Source organism: Leopardus geoffroyi, chromosome C1 (assembly GCF_018350155.1).
Source record: "Leopardus geoffroyi isolate Oge1 chromosome C1, O.geoffroyi_Oge1_pat1.0, whole genome shotgun sequence".
In the NCBI taxonomy this organism is placed as follows: Eukaryota; Metazoa; Chordata; class Mammalia; order Carnivora; family Felidae; genus Leopardus; species Leopardus geoffroyi.
This window is the reverse complement of record NC_059328.1, coordinates 50,529,944-50,550,849: the sequence shown is the minus strand read 5'-3', so window position 1 is coordinate 50,550,849 and position 20,906 is coordinate 50,529,944. Positions and strand designations below refer to the sequence as shown.

The window sequence follows — 20,906 nt, the reverse complement described above, 5'->3', positions numbered from 1 at the left end:
ATTTGGAAAGTGAAAAAAGTTACTAATTAGGAATGAATAAAAGAATTTGGGGGGCGCCTGGGTGGCTCAGTCAGTTGAGCATCCTACTTCGGCTCAGGTCATGATCTCATGGTTCATGCACTTGAGCCCCACATCTGGCTCTCTGCTGTCAGTGCAGACCCTGCTTCGAATCCTCTGTCTCCCTCTCTCTCTGCCCCTTCCCTGCTCTCTCTTGCTCGCTCTCTCTTTCAAAATAAATAAACTTAAAAAAAAAAAAAAAGAATTCTGAACAGCACTGAGTACCCAAATGAGTCCTGGATTAATGCATTTGTAGCTAAATTGATGAGCATGGTAGCAGTTATTTCTATTCTCTCTCTCTCTTTTGCGTAAGTAATCTCTGTGCCCAACATGGGGCTCAAACTCACAACCCTGAGATCAAGAGCCAGATGCTTTATTAACTGAGCCAGCCAGGTGCCCTCCTATTGTCTTTTTATTTATTTATTTATTTTTTTTTTAATTTTTTTTTCAACGTTTTTATTTATTTTTGGGACAGAGAGAGACAGAGCATGAACGGGGGAGGGGCAGAGAGAGAGGGAGACACAGAATCAGAAACAGGCTCCGGGCTCTGAGCCATCAGCCCAGAGCCCGACGCGGGGCTCGAACTCACGGACCGCAAGATCGTGACCTGGCTGAAGTCGGACGCTTAACCGACTGCGCCACCCAGGCGCCCCTCCTATTGTCTTTTTAAACAGAGCCTCGTGTTTGCTTTGGTAGCACATATACTAAATAGAGCCTAATATCTTAATTCTTAGTAAACTATCAATGCTCTTAAAGCTAGTCATTGTCTGATGGAAACAATGTTATCTGCCTTCTTAGAAAATAGATATTTTTAGGAAAAAAAATAAAAATATTCAGACTTATAATAAATAAATAACTAATAAAAAGAAAAGTTAAAAAAAATATTGAGGCTTAAAGTCTTAACATTTCAAGAAGATTTTAACTTGTTGAAAGTTCCTTTTATCACTCTCCATGTGCAAGATGTTATACTAAGTTCATTTTACATATTTTTTCCTTTTTTTTTTTTTTTTCATTTTAGAGAGATGGTGTGAATGGGGAAGAGGAGCAGAGGGAGAGAAAATCTTAAGCAGGCTGTAGATTCACTGCATAGCCCAATGTAGGGCTCGATCCCACAACCCTGGGATCATGACCTGAGCCTAAATCAAGAGTCAGATGCTCAACTGACTGAGCCACCCAGGTGCCCCACTCATTTTATATTTAAAATGATTTAGTCCTTGGGGTGCCTGGGTGGCGCAGTCGGTTAAGCGTCCGGCTTCAGCCAGGTCACGATCTCGCGCTCCGTGAGTTCGAGCTCCGGGTCAGGCTCTGGGCTGATGGCTCAGAGCCTGGAGCCTGTTTCCGATTCTGTGTCTCCCTCTCTCTCTGCCCCTCCCCCGTTCATGCTCTGTCTCTCTCTGTCCCAAAAATAAACGTTGAAAAAAAAAAATTAAAAAAATAAAATAAAATAAAATAAAATGATTTAGTCCTTGCAATATTTCTGTAGGATCTTTCTAAACAGTTAATATCATTATCCCCACTTTCCAGATAAGTAAATTGAGTCCCACAAAAATTGAATGACTTGTTCAAGGCCATGAAATAAGTGGTGAAGCGAGGATTTAAACCCAGGTCTATATCTGCTATCCTGCAATGTGATAGTTATATCTATCTAATTCTATGAGACACTGCTAATGATTGTGTAATAAGAGAGTTTTCTTACCATGTTTTTTTAGTGTTATCAGTATGGCAGTTATTTGCCTATACTGAGCCATTTTGCTTAACCAATAGTTTGCTGGTTTAAAAAAAAAAACTTATTTAGGGGCGCCTGGGTGGCTCAGTAGGTTAAGTGTCTGACTTCAGTTCAGGTCATGATCTCACAGTTCTTGAGTTCAAGCCCTGTGTCAGGCTGTGCTGACAGCCCAGAACCTGGAGCCTGCTTCGGATTCTGTGTCTCCCTACCACTCCGCCCCTCCCCCACTCATGCTCTGTCTCTGCCTCTCAAAAACAAATAAATGTAAAAAAATTATAAATAAATAAAACTTACTTCCTTAAACTTCTCCACTTTACATCATGCAGATGCCAGCATGTTTTATGAATATCTAAATGAGACTGACAGAGCAATGATTTTCCAAAACCCAAAGATTTTTCTGTTGCCACCTGATCTGACATTTGCAGCACTTTCTGGACCAAAAGTCTGATTATGTTTGTATGACAGGGAGAGAGATGTTAGGTAGGACCATACTGTCAGCTGTGCTTTAGTCTTGCTGAGGTCAGATGATGACAGAGACATCTGTAGATGTTTGCAGGTGATTTTTATTTAGTTAGGGTGATTTTTTTTTTGGCTTATCTGAATTTTCTAATTTTTCCACAATAAACATGCATGTTTTGCATGCACGTATTTGGCAAAATAAGTAATAGTATGGGTAAATTAGAAGAAAGAAACCAACAAAGTCTTGTTCTTGTCTTCTCTCCTTCCTCAAGATACACTTACCCTAATCTCTGATGTGACTCTGACTTTAAACAATAAATAGTACATTTAAAAGAAAAAGGCTTTTTGTCTTCTGTCTTTGTCACTTGTTTTGCGACTGAGCACGTAATGGTTCTGAGCCCACCTATCTTCATATACTCGGGGATAATAATGGGGCACCTGGTTGGCTCAGTCAGTTAAGCATCTGACTTCGGCTTAGGTCAGGATCTCATGATCCATGAGTTCGAGCCCCATGTCAGGCTTTGTGCTGACAGCTCAGAGCCTGGAGCCTGCTTTGGATTCTGTCTCCCTCTTTCCCTGTCCCTCCCCTACTCTTGCTCTGTCTCTCTCTCTCTCTCTCTCTCTCTCTCTCTCTCAAAAATAAACATTAGAAAAAAAATTTTAATATGTAAAAAATAAATAAATAATATGTAAAATTAATAAATAATATGTAAAATAAATAATATGTAAAATAAATAATATGTAAAATAAATAATATGTAAAATAAATAAATAATATGTAAAATAAATAAATAAATATGTAATAAATAAATAAATAATATGTAAAAAATAAATAAATATGTAAATAAATAAAAAATAATAATAATATTAATTAGGTGATGTTGAGAGATTAAGATGACATAAATAATAGTCACTACTTATTGACATATTTTAAAGGAATAGAATGATGGTGTTAGACATTGGGTGGGGGTCAGGTGTCCATGTGGAATTTGCAAGGGCTTCCTCATACTTGGGCTACAGTGTGGTCACATGTTGAGTAAAATACCAGTGGACTCGAAAGTTCCTTTTACAGAAAGAAGGTAAGATGTGTTCTTGGGACATTGTGTACCTACATTTTTCCTACCTCCACTATTGTTATGGTTATACATAGCCACTCTGTAATAAGGGCCAAAAATGTCTTTCTCAAAAAAGTAGTCTTGTTGGTACCTGTCACTCCTTGAAGACTTTCCTTACATAAGGAAAGGCTGCAATGTTGCAGATTTTGTTTTTGCTCTTTAATATGAAGTTCTGTGGAGATATTTATCTAATACATTTAGAAAGGTTGCTATGAGGCAGAAATGTTGCTACTTTCAGCCCAAATTAAGGTTAATTGCAAGCAATTGCTATGCCATACAATGGAATGTTGCTTTTGCCCTGTCAGTGTTAGCAATATATGCCAAGCATGTGGAAATTAAAACTTGAAAAATGATTAATGTTAGAGCTCTTTGGCTGCATGTGCCAAAGAAAAATGTTGTCTTACCAGAACACTTTAGAAAGTGTGTGGCGTTTGGAACTTTTAATCATGTGAGCCTGTTTTACATTTAACAGGCTGTGATTATGACGGCTCAAGGTACTGTCTTTGGTTTTCAGACAAACCTCAAAATTTGACTACTCATTTGAATGAATGAAATCCCTTTATTATTGCAACATTAGAAACATTCGGGAAAATGGCATGAATTCTTTATATGACTTGTGATCGAGTCAAGGTGTTGGAGTGAAGTGGCCTGAGACATCCCACAAATTGTTCTAACTAAATACAGCAAGTCTTTAAAAAGGAATTCAAAACAAATGAATTTATTGTTTATTAGTTCTCAACTATATATTGGCCTCCTGGGTATGCCTTCTGGTCCTGCCCATGTATGTATATATACAGTATATTCTCCACACAGCAGCCAAAGCGATAAAAGCAAATGAGAATGTTACATTCATGCTGATTTTTTAAAAATGTTTATTTATTTATTTTTGAAAGACAGAGAACAAGAGGGAGATGGGCAGAGATATAGGGAAACAGAGACTTCCAAGCAAACTCTGTGCTGTCTGCACAGAGCCCATTGTGGAGCTCATGACCTGGGTGGAAATCAAGAGTGGGACGCTCAACCGACTGAGCCCCCAGGCACCCCATCTTTCTGCTAATTCTTAATGATTTCCTGTCATGCTTCAAATATGCCAAAGTGGTTCCCACCTCAAGATTTTCATACGGGCTCTTTCCTTTGCCTAGAATGCTCTTTCCCAGGTCTTTGCAAGGCTTGCTTCCTCATTTGTTTGAGTCTCTGCTCAACCCCCCTACCCTGACTGTCCTTTTCAAGTACCACCCCAGTCAGTCCTCCACTGATCATTCTCTGAGTCCTTATCCCACTTCATTTCTCTTCACAGCACTAATGCTAGCTGAAATGATGTGCATTTACTCATTTTCTCTTTTTTTCCTCTACTAGAATGTAAGCTTGGTGAGGGCAGGGACTTTCTCTTGGATATTGAGGTACCATCAGTGCTTAGAACAGTCTCTGGAACATAATAAGTTCTCAAAGGATATTCTCACTAGAATGGGAACACTAGAATGGGTTAGTAGGAATATAAATTAATCTGAGATTAAATAACCTGCTTTGAATAATTTACTTTAGCAGTTGGCATCCAATATGATTTCAACCCTAATTCTTGTCTATGGGGAGGAAATGAGCCTCTGACGATTTACTCAAGTCCTTGATGGTCCCAGTGCTTAGAACAGTGCCTGGCATAGCATAAGAATTTTATCAACATTAAATTCTTACCATAGAATGGGTGATTGCTAGAGGTGGTTCTCAAAAAAAGGCCAGCAAGTAGACTATCAGAGATAATAGGAAGGAGGTGGATGGGGGGAGGGGGGGGGGCCTGGGGGCTACTAAATCACCTAATTTATGTCATATTATTATATGTCATTATGTACTTTCCTGACCTGATTATCTTGTGGTAAGAAGAATAATAACCTTCTGGAGCTATCCATGTCCTAATCTCCAGAATCTGAGAATATGTTACTTTATGTGACAACAAGGACTTTGCACATGTGATTAAGTTAAGGTCTTAAAATGGGAAGACTATCCTGGATTACTTGGGTTGGTTCAATACAATTACAAGAGGTCTTACGAAGGAAAGGGGGAGGAAAGAGAGCCGAAGATAGATGACTGACCGGGAGGCTAGAAAGTAAAGCGATTTGAAGAATTCTGCACTATTGTCTTTGAAGACAGAGGGCAGGACCATGGGCCAAGGAATGTAGGTGGGCACTAGAAGCTAGAAAAAGAAGGAAAGGCATTCTCCCCCTGGATCCTCCAGTTTTAGTATACGTGCTGCCCAAGTCAGCACCGCCCCGAAGCCTGCAGAGGAATAGAACTCTACTGATACCTTGATTTTCACCTGGTAAGACCCGGTTCAGACTAGTAACTTCCAGAACTGTAAATTCTAAATGTGGGTTGTTTTAAGCTACTAAGTCTACCGTAATTTGTTACCGCAGCACTAGGAAACTACTACAGTTGGTACTTTCAAAGTGAGTTACTTATAGATAGTATGTTATTGGATCATCCCTTTGTTTCCATTCTGCTGGTCTTTGTCTTTTAATGGATATGTTTAGACCATTTGCATGTAAATTAATTACTGACGTGTTAGGGCTTAGGTATGCCATTTATTACTTGTTTTTTGTCTTTCTCTGTTTCTCATTCTGTTTCTCTTTTTTGCCTCGTGGGCATTACCTGAACTTTTTTTTTTTTTTAATCGATATTTATTTACTTACAATGCTTTTGAGCATATCACCCTGCATAATTTTTTTTTAGTGGTTGCTCTGGACATTACACTATATATACGTAACTTATCACAGTGTACTGGTATCAATATTTACCTCCATTAGGTCCCTTTACCTTTTCCACTTTTTTTAAAAAACATATTTTTAAAGTAATCTCTACCCCAACCTGGTGCTTGAACTCATAACCCCAAGATCAAGAGTTGTATGCTCCACTGACTTAAGCAGCCAGACACCCCCACCTTTTCCACTTTTAAAATGTCACAGAGGTGCCTGGGTGGTTCAGTCATTAGCATCCAACTCTTGGTTTTGGCTCAGGTCATGATCTCACAGTTTATGAGTTCAAATCCCATGTCGGTCTCTGTGCTAACAGAGAGCTCCCTTTCTCTGCTCATCCCCTCTCAAATTAAATAAACATTTAAAAAAAGTGAAAATAAAATGATATAGCAGCAATAGGAAACTAAGACAAGCCTCAAAACCCTATTTCACACACAGCCACATAGCCCTGTGGGCTCAGGCGTTAAACTTCCCAGGTTCAAATTCTACCCTCTGCAGTTAACATGGTGTATGACCTTGGGCAAGATATTACCCCTCCGAGTCTCAGTTTCCTCATCCATAAGTCAGAAAGGAAGCAGTAATAGCAAACTACTCATTAAACATTTTTATTTCCTCAGGACCTATATGCAACATTTTCAAAATTGGTCTCATCTTCTTTTTTTTTTTTTTTAATGCTTATTTATTTTTGAGACAGAGAGAGACAGAGCATGAATGGGGGAGGGTCAGAGAGAGGGAGACACAGAATCCGAAACGGGCTCCAGGCTCCGAGCTGTCAGCACAGAGCCCGACGCGGGGCTCAAACTCACGGACCACGAGATCATGACCTGAGCCGAAGTCGGTCGCCTAACCGACTGAGCCACCCAGGCGCCCCTCATCTTCTTCTTTTTTAATATAATTTTAGGTCTTAGAGAAGTTTTAGGTTCACAGAAAAACTGAGCAGAAGTAGAGATGAGCCCCCACAGAAGCATAGCCTGCCCCATTATCAACATCTCCCACCAGAATGGCACTTTGTTATAGTAGACAAACCTGAACCCACACATCATAATCACCCAAAGTCCAGAGTTTACATTAGGGTTGTGGGTTTATGGGTTTGCACAAGTGTATAGTAACATGCATCCACCATTATATCATACAGAGAATTTTCATAGACCTAAAAATCCTCTGTGCTCTGCCTATTCATCCCCCCCTTCCCCCTAGCCCCTGGTAACCACTAATCTTTTTACTGTTTCCATAGTTTTGCCTTTTCCAGGATGTCACATAACTGGAATCATACAGTATGTAGCCTTTTCAGATTGACTTCTTTCACTCAGTAATACGCATCTAAGATTCCTCCCTGTCTTTTCATGGCTTGATAAACTCATTTCTGTTAGTGCTGAATAATATTCCATTGCTTGGATGTACCACAGTGTATTTACCCATTCATCCACTGAAGAGCATCATGGTCATTTTGAAGGTTTGGTAATTATGAATAAAGCTGCCATAAACATCTATGGGAAGGTTTTTGTTTGGACTGGTTTTCAACACCTTTGGGTAAATACGAAGGAGCATGATCGCTGAAATGTGTGGTAAGAGTATGTTTAGTTTTGAGAGAAACCTTTAAACTGTCTTCCAAAGTGGCCGTGTTATTTTACATCTCCACTAGCAATGAATGAGTTTCTGTAGCTCCACATCACCAGCACTTGGTGTTGTCTGTGTTTTGAATTTGTGGTCATTCTAATCACTATGTCGTGGTATCTTGTCTTAATTTGCACTTTTCTTATGACATACGACGTGAAGCCGCTTTTCACGTGATATTTGTAGATCTCCTTTGGTGAGGTCTGTTAAGGTCTTTGGCCCATTTTCAGTCATGTTATTTGTTCTCTTATTGTTGAGTTTTAAGAATTCTTCATGTACTTTGGATAATAGTCTTTTCTCAGATGTGTCTTGTGCAAATATTTTCTCTCAGTCTGTGGCTTGTCTTCTCATTCTTTTGAAAGTACCTTTCACAGAGCAGAAATTTCTAACTAGATCGAAGTCCAGCTTATCAATTATTTCTTTCAGGGATCGTGCCTTTGGTGTTGTATCTAAACAGTCATCACCAAACCTGAGGCCATCTAGATTTTCTCCCATGTTATCTTCTAGGAGTTTCATAGTTTTGCAGTTTACATTTAGATCTGTGATCCACTTTCTGTTAACTTTTGTGAAGGGTGTAAGTCCTATATCAATCTTTTTTTTTTTTTTTTTTACATGTGGATGCCCAGTTGTTCCAGCACCAGTTGTAGAAAACTCATCTTCATTTCTAAGTATGTTCCTTCTGCATCGTTAGCATGGGAGGCAACAGCACCTTTGCCAAGACAGAAACTCAGCAGTTATCTTTTTTTTTTTTTAAGATTTTTTTTTTTTTTTTAAGTAATCTCTATGCCTAAGGTGGGGCTTGAACTCACAACTCCGAGATCAAGAGTTGCAGGTTCCTCTGAGCCAGCCAGGCACCCATTAGCAATAATTTTTTGTTTTTTAACTTATTTCTTTAAATTCAAGTTAGTTAACAATGTAGTATTGGTTTCAGGAACAGAGCCCAGGAATTCACCACTTCCATATAACACCCAGTGCTCATCCCAACAAGTGCCCTCCTTACTGCCCATCACCCATTTAGCCCATCCGTCCACCTAACACCCCTCCAGCAACCTTCAGTTTCTTCTCTGTATTTAAGAATCCCTTATGATTTGCCTTCCTCTCTGTTTTTATTTTTCCTTCCCTTCCCCTATGTTCATCTCTTTTGTTTCTTAAACTCTACATATGAGTGAAATCGTATAGTATATGTCTTTCTCTGACTTATTTCGCTTAGCATAATATACTCTAGTTCCATCCACCTTGTTGCAAATGGCAAGATTTCATTCTTTTTGATTGTCAAGTAATATTCCATTGTAAATATATATACACCATGTCTTCTTTATCCATTCATCCATGGATGGACATTTGGGCTCTTTCCATACACTGGCTATTGTTGATAGTGCTGCTTAATAAAAATTGGTGTTCATGTGCCCCTTTGAAACAGAATTTTTGTATCCTTTGGATAAATACCTAGTAGTTTAAATTCTGGATTGTAGGGTAGCTCTATTTTTAATTTTTAAAGGAAACTCCATACTGTTCTCCAGAGTGGCTGCACCAGTGCCAAAGGATTCCCCTTTCTCCGCATCCTCCCCAACATCTGTTGTTTCCTGAGTTGTTAATGTTAGCCATTCTGACAGGGGTGAGGAAGTATCTCATTGTGGTTTTGATTTGTATTTTCCTGATGATGAGTGATGTTGAGCATCTTTTCATGTGTCTGTTAGCCATTTGGATGTTTTCTTTGGAAAAGTGCCTGTTCATGTCTTTTGCCCATTTCTTCACTGGATTATTTGTTTTTTGGGTGTTGAGTTTGATAAGTTCTTTATAGATTTTGGATACTAACCCTTCATCAGATGTCATTTGCAGATATATTCTCCCATTCCATTGGTTGCCTTTTAGTTTTATTGATTGTTTCCTTCACTGTGCAGAAGCTTTTTATCTTGATGAAGTCCCAATAGTTAATTTTTGCTTTTTGCTTTCCTTGCTTCCAGAGATATGTCTAGTAAGACGTTGCAGCGGCTGAGGTCAAAGAGGTCATTGGCTGTTTTGTCCTCTAGGATTTTGATGGTTTCCTTTCTTGCATTTAGGTCTTTTATTCATTTTGAGTTTATTTTTGTGTATGATGTAAGAAAGTGGTCCAGGTTCATTCTTTTGCATGTCGCTGTCCAGTTTTCCCAAAACCATTTGCTGAAGAGACTGTCTTTATTCCATTGGATATTCTTTCCTCTTTGTCAAAGATTAGTTGGCCATACATTTGTGGGTTTATTTCTGGGTTCTGTATTCTGTTCCGTTGATCTATGTGTCTGGTTTTGTACCAGTAGCATACTGTCTTCATGATTACAGCTTTGTAATATAGCTTGAAGTCGAGAATTATGATGCCTCCAGCTTTGGTTTTCTTTTTCAATATTACTTTGTCTATTCAGCACCTTTTGTTGTTCCATTCACATTTTACAATTGTGTATTCTAGTTCTGTGAAGAATGATGGTATTGTTTTCATAGGGATTGCATTGAATGTGTAGATTGCTTTGGGTAGTACGAACACTTTAACAATATTTGTTCTTCTGACCCATGAGCATGGAATGTTTTCCCATCTCTTTGTGTCTTCTTCAGTTTCTTTCATAAGCTTCCTATAGATTTCAGTGTACAGATCCTTTACCTCTTTGGTTAGGTTTATTCCTAGGTAACTTATGGATTTTGGTGCAGTTGTAAATGGGATCAATTTCTTGATTTCTCTTTCTGCTGCTTCATTATTGGTTATAGAAATCAGCAGTTATCTTTGATGTTGTCCTCTCCCTATATCCAATGGATCTAATGGATCACCAACCTTTTAAATCCCACCCTATAAATACTCTTAAATAGTTACTTATTCCTCACTGCAACTGTATTCTTCAGGCCCCTGAATCCCTCTCATCTGGGAGCTTGTGTCAAACTCCTGTTGGGTCTGCCTGGCCAGTCCTAGCTTCCTCTCCATCCATTCCTGCTCCAATCACAATAATCTTTCTGAAAAGCAAATCTGATCATCTCTATGCTGCTTACAACTTTCCAGAAGCTCCCTATTTCATTTAAGATGAAATCCAAATCTAGGGTACCTGGGTGGCTCAGTCGGTTGAGCGTCCGACTTCAGCTCAGGTCATGATCTCCTGGTTTGTGAGTTTGAGCCCCACATTGGGCTCTGTGCTGACAGCTCAGAGCCTGGAGCCTGCTTTGGATTCTGTGCCCGCCCCCCCTCTGCCCCTCCTCCATTCACTCTCTCACTCTCTCTCTCTCAAAAATAAACAAACATTAAATAGTTTTTTTAAAAGGTGAAATCAAAATCCCTTTTCCTGGATTAATGGGTTTATCCTGACTGAGTCCCAGCCACCATCGATCACCTCCCTTCACTGCCAGTACTTTTGAGCTGACCCCTTGACATGATGGGACTATGCCCTGATCTCCCTCACCCTGAGACTTATCCTTACTGCTGCTCACTCTGGTCACCCACTTCAAAGTAACCCTTAGTTTCTTGAAGACACAGCTGGAAGTCAGAAGTCCAATCAGATGTCCCTGGGCTAAACTGGAAACATCTGCAGGAACATGTCCTGCTGGAGCTTCCTTTTTCCTTGCCTTTTCCAGCTTCTTTTTGAGTTAGGTTCGAAGCCTTCTTCTGTCCTCCTGTACTACCCTGTGCTTCCCTTGAGCATGTCACTGATGATTTATTATTGTGATGATCTCTTTAGGCAACAGTAACAATGCTTCTTAAATTCATTGATGTGGGCCTTCTTGTGGTACATCGCAAACTAAACTAAAATGAAGAAAAGTAATGTAACAGACACCTGTGTAGTCGGCACCAGGTTAAATATATGTTAGTGATTTGCCATACCTGTTTCAGATTTCTCTTTTTTCTCTTATGAAATAAGAGGTTATGACATAACAGAAGCCCCACCCCTCCCAAACCTTTCTCCACCTTTCCTCCCTGAAGGTAAACACTAACCTGAAGCCAGTGAGAAAAAGTCTCTTTAGTCCTCTGTCTCCCACTAACAGGTTGGGTGCCACAGGATGAGCAGGGAAGATGGGTGTCCTTTTGCTGTGCTCTCTCCACTGCCAGTGCTTAGCACAGGGCTTGTCACAAATGCTTCTTGCACAACCAGCTGGTAAAGCTAGACTCTGTGTGGCTGCCTGAACCCCTGCCTTCCAAAGCAGCTATTTCTAATGGTTCAGACAGCCCCAACTTGTGTTCTTCCTTTAATGGGAATTTGCTCCTTCTCAGAGAAGGGCTGAGATGATTACTATGGGGGCAAAAAGGAACAAAGGCCAGAGTATGAAGTTTGGAATCAAACTTAATCTCTCTGGGCATTTCATTCCCTAATCCCCTTGTTAATAATACCCATTTAGCAGAGGTTTTGTGAGGATTAAATAAAAAAAAACAAATGCGCATGTTCCTTTTGTGGTGGAGTAGGTGTTCAATAAATGTTGCATTGCCATGCAAATAATTAAATGTTTCATTTTCTTGTTTTTCTTTCTCCAATTTTTCCCCTCACGGGCTTTTTATTTCCTTTCCCCATTTTCATGCTCATTTATGCCACCGTTCCTTCCCTCATACCCTTTCCTCTGCCTTGAAGAAAGCTCCGCTGTGCACTGCCCGTCCGTAGCCCATGACCTTGTAAGGTCCAGCTCCATCCAGTCCTGAACATTCCAGCTTTCTTGTCCTCTTCATTAAACATAGGCTATAGATCACATAGCCTCTTGACATACTCTCTGTAATGTGGCATTCATGTTGGAGTGCTCTTTCCCATTCTATCTGTAAGTTCCTTCAAGGCCAGGAATGAGTCTTAGAATTCTGTTATTTTCCACGCTTCTCAGCCCTGACAGGGAAGGTAGAATGACATGGGGTCAGGTGGCCTGGGTTCAAATCCTTGTTCTGCTACTTGCTAACTTGTGATCTGGATCAAATAACTTAATTTTTCCAGACCTTGGTCTTCTTAGTGTAAGTTAGGAGTAATAATAATACAGACCTTATGGTATAGTTCTGAGAATTAATAAAATAATGTCTGTAAAGTCTTTTGTACTATGCTTCTAACTGCTCAATAAATGCTGGCTGTCATTATGGTTATTATTCACTCATAACATAATGTTACATGTCAATTGTATCTCAATTTTAGAAAGAGTTATTGTGTAATTTATAAGTGTTCATGCTAATGTATCAGTTTCCTATTGTTACTGTAACAAATTACTGCAAACTTCTGGCTTAAAATAATACATATTTATTATCTTACAGTTCTGGAGGTCAGAAGGCCAAACTGGGTCTCATTGGGTTAAAATGAATGTCTGTGGGACAGTGTTCTTCTGGTGGTCCTAGGGGAGAATCTGTTTCCTTGCCTTTTCCAGCTTTCAGAGTTGACTCACATTCCTTGGCTCCTGGTCCTACATCACTTCAACCTCTGCTTCTGTTGTCCCATGTTCTTCTCCAACTCTGATTCTCCTTCTTGTCTCACTTATAAGGCCCTGTGATTACTTTGGACCAGCCCAGATAATCCAGGATAATTTCTCCATCTCAAGATTCTTAATGTAATCACATCTCCAAAGTCCCTTTTGCCATGTGAAAGAACATGATATACATATGTATTTGAGAGATAGAGAGTCTGTGTGCATGTGTGAGCTGGGGAGGGGCAGAGGGACAGAGAGAGAAACTCAAGCAGGCTCCATACTCAGCATGGAGCCTGACACATGGCTCCAACCCACGATGCTGGAATCATGACCTGAGCCAAAATCAAGAGTTGGACGCTCAGCCAAATGAGCCACCCAGGTGCCCTTGAAACAATATTTTTAAAGGTTCTGGGAATTAAGATATAGACATCTTTGGGGGAGGCCTTATTCTGCCTACCACACCAATATAATAAAACTCATTCATTCATTCAATAAACATTTATTCATCACCTAGTATATATCAGACCTTTTTTTCAGTCCGTGGGGTTGCAAATACAAATAAAAATAATATCTACCTCTCACATGGCTCTTAGTTTAGTGGAGGAACTTGGTTGGCAGTGGACCTATCTTATGATAGTACTTCTTAAAATGTGGAGGGGAAATGAGAGCGTCTCATGTTTAACAGTTACCCAAAGCTTGGTGCCATTTTGATTGATGGAGAGGCAGAAAATGGATGCAATTCAGCACTCATTAGGCTAAACACACCCTAGACTTGTGTGTGTGAATACATGTCCATTAAGTTAAGGTATTCTTGAAATCGCTCTCTCAATGGGAAACCAACAGAAGTTGCACACACCAGTTTAAAGTGAGAAAGAGAATGTGGAGGGGCGATATTGTAATATTGTCTTTTATTTTCTGTTTATCACCAAGGTGGTGTGTGTGCATTGCAAGGATTAGGAAGAAACTTTTTTTTTTTTTTTTTACTTCAGGTATCATTTACCTAATAGAGTAAGCTTATTTCACTTACCTTCTCACCCATTAGAATAAACACACTGATTTGGTTTTGGTTTTGTTTTTTTTCACATGCAAGCTTTCAGCTATTGATTGTGAGGGTGACCCAGGGGCGTTATCACATCCTATTCACAGGAATAGACATGGAAGAATAAGCATGGGAATAGGAAATACCTGCCAGAATTCTTAGAGATATGGGCCTTGGTTGGCAAAGCAAAATCCTGGAAAAGAGAACAAACCAAAAATAATATTTTCAAGTGACAAGTCAATCATGTCTTTATTCCTCTTCCCTTGTCAGAGATGAACAAAACATATCTTTCTCTGGACCCTGTATTTCCTATCAAATAATTCTTCCTGACTCCTTTGAACACAAACTTGCCCTCCAAAGTTTTCTCCTGCACAGCCTTCCTCCTACATGACTGCCAAGAAGTGGGCCGATGACACCGAAGGACAGATGCCAGAAAGGTTTTCTCTCCCAGTACTTGGCAACACATCACATTTTTTTCATTGGTTGGGGTCTGGGCTTGTTTGTATTTTGTCTTCTTTAGCCCCGAAAGGACCGTAAATGACTGGAGTGGCCTTCTTAAAATGCAGGAGGTTGGCTCTAGCTGCCTTTTGTTTATTCATTATTTTAAAAGGTGAGACTTTTGTGAGTCACTTTGGTTTGTAGAGACCACACAGCTCATTTTATGAAGGTTACACTGACATTCTCTCATTCAACAAATATTTATTGGGTACCTACTGTGTGAAAGTTGGCTGCAGTAAGGCAGGAAGTAGGGAAGGGATTAACATCTACTGAGCTTCAGATGTGCATGCACTGTTACCTATTTTTTAAGATTTATTTTTAATTTTACAGAGGAGAGTGTGTGAGGAGGAGAGAGAGAGTGAGAGAGAGAGAGAATGAGAAAGAGAGAGAGAGAGAGAGAGAGAGAGAGGATCTTAAGCAGACTCCACGCTTAGCATGGAGCCCCATCTGGAGCTAGATCCCAAGACCCTGGTCATTGTGATCTGAGCCGGAATAAAGAGTCAGACATTCAACTGACTGAGCCACCCAGGTGCCCCTGCACTGTCTCCTTTTATGCTTAGATAATTTGTCTAAGTATAATTCATTATAATCAGAGGCTTTCAGTATGGCAGATAGGTTTCTTCTTCCATGCCAGCTCCATTGTCTGTCTGTAGCACTGTGTTGTAAAGGACTGTGAGCTGAGCTCAAACAGAATGGGAATGCATGGTGAGATCGATAAATTATGTCTGCTATAAAAATTTTTTCAATGTTAATTTATTTTTGAGAGACAGAGAGAGAGAGAGAGACAGAACACGAGTGGGGGAGGGGCAGAGAAAGAGAGAGACACAGCATCTGAAGCAGGCTCCAGGCTCTGAGCTGTCAGCACAGAGCCCGATGTGGGGCTCAAACCCACAAACTGTGAGATCATGACCTGAGCCAAAGTCAGATGCTTAACCGACTGAGTCACCCAGGTGCCCCAATTATGTCTGCTGTAAGTGTGAGAGGGGAGGATGGTGACATATATGCATGTAAACTCTCATTTACTTGTTAAACCCTTACTGCACAACCAAACATGTACTCAGCACCGTGAAGGCATATGCAGGTGAAGGTAAATGTAACATGTGACTAATGCCTATAGATGATCACAAACACACTGTAACAAAGAAATGTGGAGAAATGCTCTGGAATGGTCCAGAAGTCATCAAGGAACAACTTTAGTTGAATTGAGCCCTGTGTATCAGTCAAGGTTTCATCCTTGACTGTAGAAGTAGAACCACCATAAGTATTATGGAATAAAGGATTTATTATAGCAATTAGATGTGACATAATTGTGGGAGGGTCTGGGGAAGTAAGATCCAGAAAAGGGAACTGGAGGACCAGAAATAAAATGGCCAGCCCAGCTGAAACACTGACACTGATAGATGGGTAGGAGCTTGCAAGGGATACCTGGGAAGGCAGGCGAATCTAGCCTCTGGGATGGGACCAGCAGGCACAGTGCTGGAGAAACTCATGGAAGGTTGCTGATTCTGTATCTGGGGGTGGGCTGGAGCAGTGAGTGGGCAACAGGACCAGCAACTGGGAAGAAGAGCTGGTCACAGAGCAGGGGACACATTTGAACCTGCTACTGCTTCTGCTTTTGTCTCTCACCACATCTAATCAAGACTATAACCTTCCAGAACTCTTGCAAATTTGTCTTTTGGGTCAACTTTAATGTGCAATCATACAGGAAAAGAGGTCATGAGAGATGTAGTTCTAACTTAGCCATGTGGACACAGTTCAAAACATCACACCTCAAAAATGTGGCACAAATCTGCATAAGAGAAGGAGTGAGCAGAGCATGTGGGAAGGTTTGTGGGCAGGGTCTGGTGTAGGAATGAGTAAGTTAGTATTTAGGAAACCATGAATAGATGGGCCTGGGTATAGTGAAGGGGCTTATGCTGGAAGATAGTGGAAGCTAAGGTTAGAAACAAAGATTGGAATCATTAATTAATGAATTAATTAACCTATTCGATCATTATTTGTTAAGCACATTTTATCTACCAGGCACTGTACGAAGTGCTAGGAGTATGGTGATAAATGAAGAGCCAGATTTTGAAACAATTTGTATGTTAGACTAAAATATTTGTTCAGTTTTTGATCCTTTGTTTGAGAAATAGTAGACTCTTCCAGTTGGGACAACTGATTAGTTGAATTTCTGCCCCTTAATTCAACTCAACCAATACTTAACTCATTTCAACCAACATTTAAACCTCTTCTCTGTTCAAGTTCCTCGCAGACACTGTCACTGTCCTCTCAAACCGTGAGACATGGCTGCACCTGATAATACTGGTCAGAGTAGAAATACTGAGTCACTTCTTTCCCTGGCAATTTTCTAGAATGTTTTGTGCTCACATTTTATTTTATGCCATGATGTTTTTCTTCAAAGCAAAGGTACTTATTTATCAGGCACTTAAGACAAACCACATACAGGTTGAATTGCCTTAAATCCCCAGATTTTTGTTGAAACCGATGCCATTTCAGAGCTCTGTGCTAGTCAAGTGTAGCACAGCCTAACATCGTGCTCTTGCTTGGCATACATGATCTCATTGAATTCTCCCAAAGCCTTAAAAAGGTAGATACTATTAATTGGACCCATTTTGTGGAAGTGGAAAGCAAGACTTGATGAGATTAAGTAACTTTGCCAGGATTATGTAACTAGTAAGAGACTCAGCTAGGAAACCAGTCTTCCTAACCACTCCATAGTCAACAAATGAGCAGTTAACTATCATTTGGCAACTGGTGACTTTAAGAATCCTGCAGATGACTCAGGGGGAATATTTTATAGGCAGGATAGATGTCTAAGAAGAATTGCTTATAGTCTTAATAGATACAGATTAAAAATAAAGTATCTGCAGATGGGAATCTGTAAAGAGCAAAGAGTGATCTTTGAGGACTTTCACTCCAATGGTTCACTCCAATGGTTCAAGTTGGCCTATGAGCCTTTCCTCCAGATTTCAAGATGCAGGCACCTGCAAGTTAAACCCTTGTGATATATGGACAGTTTTGAGGATTGTGTGGTGGGTGTGTTTTATTTTCACAACTCACCCCTGAACTTATTATTGGATAATGTGGATATGCTGCCATTTCTGCTAAATAAGCAATTATAATGAGGATCCCATTGCTCATTGTGTGTTGTGGGTGAGAAAGAGCACCGAATCTTTAGAGTCAGAACTGAATTAAAATAAAAAACAGAGGTGCCTGGGTGGCTCAGTTGGTTAAGCGTCTCTCTCTCTCTCTCTCTCTCTCTTTTTTAATTCAAGTTTGTTACTTTGTTTGTTTTGAGAGAGAGAGAGAGTACTAACAGGGGAGGGGCAGAGAGAGAGGGAGAGAAAAGTCAGGGGGTTCAATCCCATGAACCGTAAGATCATGACCTAAGCCCAAATCAAGAGTCGGATGATTAACCTACTGAACCACCCAGGAACCCCAAGCCCCCACCTCTTGATTTTGGCTCAGGTCATGATCTCACAGTTTGTGGGATTGAGCCCCACCCACATCAGGCTCTGTGCTGGCAGCATAGAGCCTGCTTAGGATTCTCTCTCTCCCTCTCTTTCTGTCCCTTCCCTGCTCGTGTGTTCTTTCTCCCTCTTTCTCAAAATAAACAATTAAACATTAACATAAAATAAAATAAAATAAAATAAAATAAAATAAAATAAAATAAACAATATTTGACCCTTGAAGGGTTTGCCACAAAGTCAGAAGCATTTCCTTCCTTTCATTTCTATTTTACCACTTGCCGTTATCCCAGATCCTCATTGAAGTGTTTCTTTGTATCAGTTTGACACGCTGTACTCTTTGGTACGGAGTCCATTATCCTCACTTTGCTATATCTAGTAATAGATTTCTTCATTACTTTGTGGTTTACCAAGCAGTGTTGCATTTAACTCTCATAACAGCTTAGTGAGGTAGAGAAGGCTGGTCCTACTCTCCATTGTACAGCTGAGCAAACTGAGGCCTGGAAAGAGGAAGAGACTTGCCCAGCTAGTTAATGGCAGAGCCAAAACTAGTCCTAGCCTTTTCTGCTCTGCCTTGTAAGTAATGTCAGTCCTGGGAAGGAGAGCACCATAGTTATGAGTCAGATTTTTAACTTGTTAATCATATTTTCACGTGTTGACATTCTGTTTTCTTTTGGACCCATTCTAAATTAATTTTTGGATGCGGACTACTTGAGGTGTTGTTGAGGGGGAGCGGGTGGACGGGAGTCCAAAGAACACAGGTCTATGGCCAATGAGCTGCTTTCTTTACAGCACAGGCGATCTAAACCAAATGTGACAAATGGGCAGAATCTCATAAGTATTCCAGCTCTTCACTTCCCTAGTTTGATTACATTGTACCGGATGGCATTTGGAACTCGGTTCAGGGTGCATGGAGCTGAATTATGCAATTCGCCAATATGCAATTAACTGGAGTAGCAACACATTCAATCTAATGGGGGCCAGACAGAGACTGCATAATTCTTGGGAGCACAAGTTGATTATGCAGTTAAGTGATATGCACTTAAGAGAAGTGCACCACATCTATCTGATCCCATTTCTTCCAATAGATTCTTCATGGCACTTTACTCCAGCCTTTCTGCTTTTATGGTCAAACATATTCTAACCTGTATCCACTTGAAATGAGAACCTTACAGTTCATATGTAGATTTGGGATTCATTTCTTTTAAGAACCAACCTTTAAAAATCTTAACTCTTGAATGCAAAAATGGATAGGCATGTGAGACGGGAAAGGGGCGAATCAGGGGGCTCAGTATGTCTGGGTCTTGAAGATAGGGAACAATACCTGAATTGTACAATTTAGGGTGCTTCGTTTTCAGTTTCTTTCTTTCCCCTTGGTTAGGAAGTTGTGTTTCAAATGCAAACGTGAGGTGCATGAAAAGATTTCTTTTTTAAAAGCAACGGGCTTTGCAGTCAGTATTTTTTTTTTTTTAACTTGAAAATGGATATTGTAGAAAGGGGGCCCTTTTACGAGAAACTCCAATTAAATGACAGTTCATTGAGTGTGGCTAGTTTTAAGTTACTCTGATGATGATGGATCATTAATTTAATTTGGCAGGTTTTACTGGTTTACTGTATGCTTGCTGTATGCCCTGGATCGACCTAAATCCTTTGGGGGACCCCCAGAAGTATAAAATATGGCTGCCTGTCCTCAACCTTCTCAGTAGGTCATGAGTCATGCGTACAGAGTAATTGAGGAACAATAAAACACAGCATATGATTAGGTGTCCAGTATGGTTGTTAAAGATGAAAAGAAATCAGAGAAGGGAGGAAAATAAACTGGGCTGGAGTTTTTCATCACTAGAGGGAGACAGAGGGAGAAGCAAGGGTCGGAGCTTCACATGTTAGGTCAATCAAAACTACTCTGCAAAGCTATTCCTGTCCCAAATTTACAGATGAAGAAACTGAGGCTCAGAGAGTTGAAGGAACTTGTTCATGATGCACAGGAAATAAAGCTAGAATTTAGAATCAGGTTCACCTGTCTCCACACTTCCTCCTTGGAGGTGTTCAAGTGGGAAGCCATGGCAGACAGGCTGTGGAGGATTCAGACACCTGTTGGGAGAATTAATTGTATGCTCATCACCATCTCTCCCAGCCCTGTGGTCCTATGGTCTGAAAAGATTTCAAGAAGCAGGTGGGAGCTGTGGTCTCAGTTTTAAAAGAACTCCTTCTTATCCCTTTAGCAGAAGAGATCCCAGTCTTATAGACACAACTCTTCCTGAGTTAAATGCATTTCCACAAGCTTAGCAAAACCAAATGTGGTGACAGAGCAAAGAAGAGAGTGACTTAGTATTGGGACTGTTGTGGTAGGCGAGGAAGAGAGAATAACAAAGATTGCCATATTATCATCAAATCTCCTTTCCCTGGAGGAGAAGATGCTCCTGGCCCTGGAGTGGAGAGCCAGGTGTGGCTGGGCCCTGTTGGGACCAAATGGGTCCCTATGTTTTGGGTTTGTATCAAAAGCACTTCAGGGCTTTCTGCTACTGAGTAATTTACTCTTTACCTGTATTCATTATCTACTGCTGTGTAACAAACTTAGCCACTTGAAGCAACAACCTTCAGTTATGTCACAGTTTCTGTGGGTATGGAGTACATGCATGTGGTGGCTGGTTTCCTTGCTCAGAATCACCAAGACTGCAATCAAGATGCCATCCAGGGGTACCTTCTCATGAGGAGGCTCAACAAGGGAAGAATCTACTTGGAAGCTCATTGAAGTTGTTAGTGGAATTCAGTTCCTTGCAGCTCTGGGACTTGTGGTTTCTGTCTTCAG

The 20,906-nt window shown here is 40.3% G+C and overlaps 1 protein-coding gene across 1 annotated transcript in view; it reads left to right on the top strand.

Annotated features, from left to right (window-relative positions):
* TM2D1 (TM2 domain containing 1) overlaps nucleotides 1-20,906 on the top strand; it is an 85,109-nt gene that overhangs the window by 51,029 nt on the left and 13,174 nt on the right. The window lies entirely within an intron of this gene.